This window comes from Belonocnema kinseyi, chromosome 6, assembly GCF_010883055.1.
Source record: "Belonocnema kinseyi isolate 2016_QV_RU_SX_M_011 chromosome 6, B_treatae_v1, whole genome shotgun sequence".
Classification (NCBI taxonomy): Eukaryota; Metazoa; Arthropoda; class Insecta; order Hymenoptera; family Cynipidae; genus Belonocnema; species Belonocnema kinseyi.
The window spans coordinates 17,714,029-17,722,976 of record NC_046662.1 but is presented as its reverse complement, the minus strand read 5'-3'; positions in this window follow the sequence as shown (position 1 = coordinate 17,722,976).

The window sequence follows — 8,948 nt, the reverse complement described above, 5'->3', positions numbered from 1 at the left end:
TCTAGTCGGGAGTGGTGCTGACTGAAAACAGATGATTTGGAGCGATTCGCGCGCCATATGTTGGTCATTCTAAGGACTTATTGAACTACCCTCGTATTAAGCAAAAAATGCAGTTACATAAACATCAGCATAAAAAACAGCATACAAAAATAATTCAAAACATTAAAAAAATACGTATCACATATTCCAAATAGCACAGTAAAAATTCATATTATCGCTTCTTAAAATATCGGTAGCATGACTTAGTAACCCTCATCCATTCCCACGTGCAGAGGACAACTAAAGAGGAGGCTATTGAGACCCCCCCTCCCCCCCTGAGACGCTCAAGGCCTAGAGAATGCGCGAAAATAGGACCTTGGGGTGTCTAAAAACCCCACCTTGTGGTGTGAGGGTTGCATGAAAAAAGAACCTCACATGTTACTATACTTTAATTTTAAAATTGGAAAATTGGACTGTCATGTACAAACTCCGACTCGCGTCTGAGACGCCATCAAAGAAAGATCATTCGTTGCTTTTGGAAGCCATTATTAGTTACTGCATCAGTCGCTGTCACTGTGGAGTAACGCGTCATTACTTCCTTCTTTGTCCTTACTGCTAGAACCTCCTTTTTCTTTAGTCATATAAAAAATTCAGGTAGGTGGTTGTGTGTTTTCTGTATAGGCCAAGTGGCCTGGCCAGCGCCACAACATGGCGAATCCTATAGGGAACTCGGATCCCTTGGATAAAGATGGCGCTACAAATAGAGTCGTATCTCCAGCTGATAAAGTCACTTTCATGGATATTGAATCAGAGTTGGATCAAAATGTCGTAAATAGCTCTTTGCTTAAATTGAATCAGGAAGTTCGGGAGTCTCAGAACTTTCAGGGCTTGAATTCTTCGTCGACACGCGACTTTAAAAGTTAAAGTCCCAGAGACTTTAACTTTACTGAAGATCTATTTAAAAATAGGTATTCTATTCACAACAAAGGTCCCTTTTTTATTATTGTAGAGCCAAAGAGGGGTTGTGAACCAAAACATGTCATGGTGGTCGGTAAAATTCTACAAACCTCGTTTCCAGGTGTAATTAAACACATTGAAAAGTCTAGCCTCTCGCGAATTCATGTAGAATGCTACGATGGTAGGAGTGCAAGCAAAATTGTTGATAGTCTTGAACTCTTGGCTAAATCTAACCTCACCGCGTTTATTCCCAACTATCGGGTTGCTCGTGAAGATACAATACGAGACATGCCTCTTGATATTTCCAATGATGACATCATTAGATTTTCTTGGTCAAGCTCTAAATGCTCCGTTCTTAGTGTTCGCCTTTTTGTAGAAAAAAATGAGAAAGGTGTTCTAGTGCAAACAAAAACAGTGCAAATTAGATTCGAGGGTCAAGAAGTTCCGGACTTCATTGATATCTTTAACATGAGAGTTCAAGTCGAACCTTACATTATCCAACCCAAGCTTTGCTACCAATGCTACAGATTTGGTCATGTGGCTAAAAAATGCAAAAGCCCTCGATGTCGATTCTGTGGTGGTGCTCCCCATGAAACTGGGGTTGAATTTCCCAATGAGAAATCACATGTTGTTTGTATCAACTGCAAGGGCTCTCATTTAGCATCAGACAAGAAATGCCCAGATTTTCTGGACCAAATCTTGATTAGGAAAATTGCGGCGTTCAGAAATCTTCCCATTAACGAAGCGACACGTCTATTCCATCAGGAGAAGAAATGAGCACAAAGAAACAGTTCAAGCTTTGACATTAACTCTTTGATTAAAGTACCTATCCCTCATTTTAGCCTTCCCTCGCAGACGCTTAACTTTAATTATGCCAACTTCCCTAACCTTGGAGACGTTGACGTGGATCCTGCAATGGGCATCCGAGTTCAAGCTTTCAACTACCTTTACAACCGTCACTGCTTTCTAGAAACCAAGACCACGCGAACAACACCAGAATAAGCAGCGTGCTCAATCATCAGTTTCTCGTCCGAATTCCAACCACGGCGATAAACACGCTAATTTGACTCACTCAAACATAACTCCGACCCCTTTTAACACCAGTCATGCTACTGATGTTCACTTCCCACCAAACAACATCAATCCCTGTCCTGCTACTCCTTCTTCCTCACTTTACTCATCAGTTCCCCCTTTGTTTGCCCTGCTAAACAATTTTAGCTCCCTAAAAAAGGTTCACTTGAAAAAATCGCATATGAGTTTGATATCATTCTCTTGAACGAGACCTGGCTTAAACCCCAATCCAGATTTCTCCTCAAGGGTTATAACGTTATAAGAAAGGATCGTCAGGATCGAGCGGGGGGAGGTCTATTAATTGTTATTAAAAATGATATCCCCTTTAAACAGGTTGATTCTATCTATTATCTCGACGGTATACTGGATACCCTGGCAGTGGTTGTTCCAACTAATTTGGGACAACTACTGATTGTTAATGTATACAGGAATCCTCGGGCTTCCGTTAGGTCAACTAACTGGCAAACGTTTTTTGACTCGGTGTTAAATTTTTCTAGTTTACTGATTGCGGAAAAATTTAATGCACACCACCCATCCTGGGGTTGTGAATCTTTTTGTCCATCAGGGAATTCAGTCTAAAATGCATTATCTGAAACAGATTTATTCGTTATTAACAATGACGAACCGACTCTCTTTCGTCGTCCGGGACAGTCCAGATCAGCTATAGACTTATCGATTGTATCTTCTAACTTAAAACTACTCGCTACTTGATTGGTTCTTGATAATAAAATGGGGAGTGATCACTTCCCAATAAAAATTATTTTTGGCATTCCATTTAATTACTATCAGTTCTTTTCACACAAATACAATTTAAAGAGAGCAGAGTGGAAAATTTTCAGGTCCTTTTTGTCATCTCTCCATAAAGATGGCAATCTTTCTGAGCTTCTATCATCACATGATATTATTAATGCGCACTACAAGTTTGTAAAGGATATAGATGATGCTCTTCATAAGGCGGACCCTAAGATTGAAAGGAAGCCTTCCAGGAAAAAATTTTACCCATCTTCCCCCCCTTGGTGGAATAATGAGTGTGATAAAGTCTCTCGTATTAGATTAGCTAAATATAAACACTATATGGCCTCTTCCAACTATGAGAATTTCATTGAGTTTCAAAAATACCAGGCGATAGCCACTAAAAGATTTAAAACCATTAAAGTTTCTAGTTTTAGGTCATATTGTGAATCCTTATTGTATAACTCCTCTCTTGCTAATGTCTGGAATAAAATTAGAGGATTTCGCCATAGATTAATGAATCCACCTTGATCTACTTCCAGTTCCATAAATTTGGACACATTAGATGATATGAATGGGTTACATTGAAAATTTTTTAAAGATGTCTAATGATTTCTTCATTTTTCCACTTCCAAACTTCTTTCTAGAAAGTGATTCTTTCATTCAGAATAATAATCCCTCGTCTCCATCTACAATTAACAATAATACTTTGCAGCGGTTGGACATTTTTGAGCAATTCTTCTCTTTCGAAGAGACGACTGCTGTTTTGAGTAGTCTGAAACTAAAATCCTCTCCTGGTCTGGACAAAATTAGCTTTGAGGTAATATCAAACCTGCCAAAAACCTGAATCCTACATCTGCTTCACATTTTAAATTATATCGTCAATGAGAATGTTTTCCCAAACTCTTGGAAATACTTTTTTATCTTTCTTCTTCCAAAAAGTTCAAAAAATAAATTTAGACCTATAGCCTTGGCCTCTTGCTTTTTAAAAATAACGGAGAAATTATTTTTGAATCGACTGGTCCATTGGTTGGAGAATCAGAATATTCTACCTTTATCTCAATATGGTTTCAGGAAAAACCGTTCTTGTGCCGATAACCTGGCAACCCTATACTCAGAACTTCTTCAACCCCAAGCAAAAAATCAATATACGGGCTCTCTCTTTTTAGACATCAAGGCCGCATATGCTAACGTCATTCCTAACATTCTTATCAATGACCTGATAGAAATTGGTCTTCCATTTCAAAATTTGCAAATTTATTTACAATTAAATTCATGAACGTAAAATTTTCTTCAGATTGAATGGTGCAAATAAAGGACCATTTATAATTATGAAGGGCCTCCAACAGGGGTGTATTCTTAGCCCTGTAACGTATACAATTTATACGCAGAAATTACACTCAATCATATACCCGGGTTGCAAAATCTTAGAATTCGCCGATGACATAGTCCTCTATTTTACATCATACGAATTAAATGAATGTTTATCTATTCTTCAACAAAGCTTAAATTCCATTAACTGCTTTTTGAAGGAACGGGGACTATCCATCTCTCCAGAAAAATCAAAACTAATTATTTTCCCCATTCCAATAAAAAATCTGCCAAATAATGTTTCCATTTCAATAGCCGATCAACCTATTACTCCATCAGAATCGGCTTCATTTTTAGGTATTATTTTTCACTGCACCTTATCTTGGGAACTTCACTTCTCAAAGTTAATTAACAAAGTCAACCAAGTCCTGAATATTTTAAGGTGTTTATGTGGTACGTGGTGGGGTTCTCATCCAAAAATTCTCCAAATCTTATTTCGTGCCCTGGGAAGAAGCTCTTTCGACTATGGTAGCCATGTCCTAACCATTTCTGGTGGTGATACCTTTTTTCGGAAATTAAACAAATAGCACAATAGATTTTTGCGTGTCGTATCTGGTTACCGTATATCCACACCTAAAATTGTCATGCAAGCAGAACTAAAGGAGTTACCATTAGTATCTAAATTCCAACTATTATCAGATAATATTCTAATAAAAACCTTTCTTACGGTTAATCATCCAATCCACAGTACTCTCTACAATTTGTACTATATAACAAAAAATGGTTTAACCCAATACAACCTGGACAAGAGTTTTATCCTCTTAAAATGCTACTACAAACTCAAAGGTTTTAAAGACAGAGTTTTATACTCAGCTACCCCGCTACATTTTCTAGCTCCCTATTCGCTAAGGTTCTTCCGACCAACGATTGATTGTAAAATAGGCTTAACTATACAACAGAGTAATTCTCCGGAAATAGTTTTCAATAATTTGATGGATAATAAATTTTCTGCTTTTACACACTTCTACACGGATGGCTCCAAATTCCTAGAGTCTTTCGTAGGGGTCTCAATATACTCCCCACAATTAAATGTAGAAATTAAAATCAAGATTTCTGAACATGCTTCAATCTATACAGCGGAGGCTTTGGCTATTAATGGAGCAATCCAGCTAATTTTAGATAGACAAATTCCTAACTCAGTAATTTTCTCTGACTCAAAAAGTGTTTTGCAAGTTTGCCAAAAATTTAATGACTTGTCCTCTATATCATACCTTATCTTTAAAATTTGAAATCTTCTTTCCATTGCTTCTGAAAATAATCTTAACATAACTTTAGTCTGGATCCCTGGTCACAAGGGCATTCCAGGTAATGAGAACGCGGATAATTTAGCAAAATCGGCTACCATAGAAGGAACCTTCCATGAGTTAAAACTGCCACACACCGACATTTGGTCCACAATCCTTCTCCTTCATCTGAACTCTGCTCTGGAAGCTTGGAGTAGAGTTTCGGAATCAACAGGAGTTGGTCATTATTATTTTCATCCCTTTTTTCAATCATCTAAATTCGTTAAACTGTGGTTTCACAAATCTAATCTAGATAGAAAATCAGTAGTCATCATCTCAAGACTACGTTCTAATCACTACAACCTTGCTGCCAGCTTAGCTAGAAAGGGCTTCATTGAACTGGGGGGTGTTCTTCTTGCAGCTTTCCCGAGGAGGACATCAACCATGTGTTGTAGGCCTGCCCGAGATTCTCAGACTCTAGAAAAACACTTGAGTCGGCTCTGATTCAAAATAGATCTATCCCACTATTCTCTTTTAAACCATTTCTCATTAATCCTACGAACAAAGCCTTTTTCCCTTTTTTACAATTTTTCAAGAAGAATAATTTACTTATTTAATACAATTTTAATTGTAAAATTCCAAAAAGTGACCAACTTGTCAATTTATTATTTTGTCCTATCAATTCACATCTACTATCACTTTTAATATCAGCTTCCAAACATTTGTTTTTATGTCTCAAGTTGTAATTTCTCTAATTCAAATTTCGCGCCTTTTATTTTTCTTAATACACATAACGCCACCTTCAGTTTATTCCCACCATTCCGATTTGATCCTGACCTCTAAACCTCTCATTATAATTCTGACTCCAAACCAAATACCTAACATTGTGGCATAAAATCATCTCTGGATACAAAATAATCATAGCCATGGCCAAATAGGTCACGCTTTAATTGCGCGGAGTGTTTTTCTCCAGCGCAACTGCAGTGGAGCGGGGAGAGAAAGAAAGAAGATGTACAAACCCGTTAAGTAAGTACGTCCTATAAGAGTATATTTTTTATTCCTATACGAGAATATTGATCCCGCAGTTAATTCAGCAGAATTACAACCCGAAAATAAAAAAAATTTATATCATTAACGATTTAATCTTGCTACTTAAGTAAAAGATTGAAACAACACTTTACTTAAAAATTTAGAGGTGAATTTTTCACTGATTCATATTAAGAGAGCATGTAGTTATATCTTTAAACAACAAAAAAGAATTTTTAACAGAAGAGATGATTTTTTTTAATCAAGAAGATTAATTCTTTACCAGCAAGACAAATCTTTTATCATTTGAATTTTCAAGAAAATTATTGAGTTTTCCATAGGATAGTTTAATTTTTAAGAATGGGTAAATTTTCAGCATACAAAGATGTATTTTTGAGCAGATAACTGAATGGTCTTACTCGCTTCGCTTGCAAGTATGAGCGCGCCCACGGCGCGCGTTTGTTGAATCTCGTGCTTCGCGCTCAAAAAAGATTTACCTCGCGCTTCGCTCTCGGATATTTATTCTTTATGTTTGGAATGCTTGATTGAAACTTCATCAGAAAGATCTGTTTTAGATGGCACTATTTCTATGTGTCTTGATATTTTAAATTGTCTACTTAATCAGGTATATTTAAAGATTAAGTTTCTCATAGCTCTGTAGGCTTTCTCATAGTTACACTCGCACATGTTTTTCGATTGTCTCTAAATTCTGGGAATATGTTCGCCTATTCAACAGTAGTTAATCCACAAACTTATAGACCAGGATTACCAACCCTCCCCAAATGAGGGGGGGGGGGGGTTGAATTTTCAACCCCAATGCCTGCAGGGGTAGTTTCAAACGCCTGTAACTTCCTTTCTAATTACGCGATTTAAAATTTTTATGAGGGTTTTGGAAAGTGCTTTTTACACGCTTTCATCCCATTTTATTATTTATAACAAAAAAATTGTTTAAATAATTTTTTCAATTAATCAATTGTTTATTTAACTTTTTTCGCAATTTAGGCATCTAATTACATACAATTATCAATGCTTTGACCTTTAATTTTAAATGGTCTGTATATTAAGACCGAGTACATAACGCAAGGTAAATACATTATCGAGCGCGAAGCGCAAACTAAATATACTTTTAAGCAAGAAGCGCAAGAAGCTACAGTTCTCTCGTTGGTTAAAAGTTCATGTATTTTGTTGAAAATTCTTAATTTTCATAGAAAAGTTATCTTTTTGGCTAAAAATCGTCTTTTTCTTTGAGAATTTATCCTTGAATTTTGAAAACTCAACTATTTGGTAAGAATTTCAACAGTTTTGTTGCAAATTTCATTGTTTCATTAAAAATTCAACCTTTTGGTTGGAAATGTAACTATTTTGTTGCAAATTAGTTTTTTTATGTATTCGGCTTGAAAATTCAACTGAGTTTATTTGAAGTTTCATCTTTCTTGCTTGAAAATTCGACGTTTCGATTGAAAATCTACCTTTCCAGTTACCAGCTTACCTTTCCTTTAATTAGTCAAAAATTTAACTATTTTATACAAAATTCATTTGTTTTTTCACATTCTCATCCTTCATGATTGAGAAAGTATTAGAATTGGCCGAAATATGACAACACACTTTTTCAACGTATCTCCACGTTTCTAGACCCCCTGAATCTGAAAATCAATTTTTTACACTAGCGTCTGTCTGTCTGTCCGTCCAGCTGACCGTCCGTAAATACGATAACTCTCGACAAAATGAATAGACTAAAACGAGATTGGGCACACTTTTTTAAGGTCCTAAAAGAAAGAACGAGTTTATTAACCAGCTATTTTTTATAAAAATTCAAAAAGTGAGTGCATTTTGAAAATTTTGTAAACCACTTTTTTCTGAATTTGAAAATTCTATATGCGGATATTTATACCATTAAAAATGACAAACAATGTATTCTTATGACCTTTTTCGAAAAAAGAAAATTCTTAAAGTTATAGCATTTTCAAAATTCTTAAAATCAACCGAAAATCCAAATTTTAAGCCAAACAACGCACTATATGAAAAAAAGTCAAGAGAAGAAAAACATTGCTTTCTAAAAGCCCTACAAGATTGTCATAACAAACTTTGGTACTATTTGGGAAAATAAAAAATTCAAATTTTGATGTTTGTCGAAAATCGAGCGCGCAGTGCGAGTGTAACTATGAGAAAGCCTACAGAGCTATGAGAAACTTAATCTTTAAATATACCTAAATAAGTAGACAATTTAAAATATCAAGACACATAGAAATACTGCCATCTAAAACAGATCTTTCTGATGAAGTTTTAATCAAGCATTCCAAACATAAAGAATAAATATCCGAGAGCGAAGCGCGAGGTAAATCTTTTTCTCTCAAAAGAAAGCTTGACTTTTTTACTATGAAAAATGTCTAATAAGAAAATGGACAAATTGAAATTCATTGAGTTACAGAGCCGGTTGTAGAGGGAGTCCTCGCGCTCGCACTCGGGCGTAATGCGGCAGCATACCGTGGAACAGTTTTCAAGTATGCCATTTTTTTGTATTACTCACATTGATCCAAAATTGCATGAAGTCATCGAAAAAAACTATTCACTTAATCGAAAATATTGATT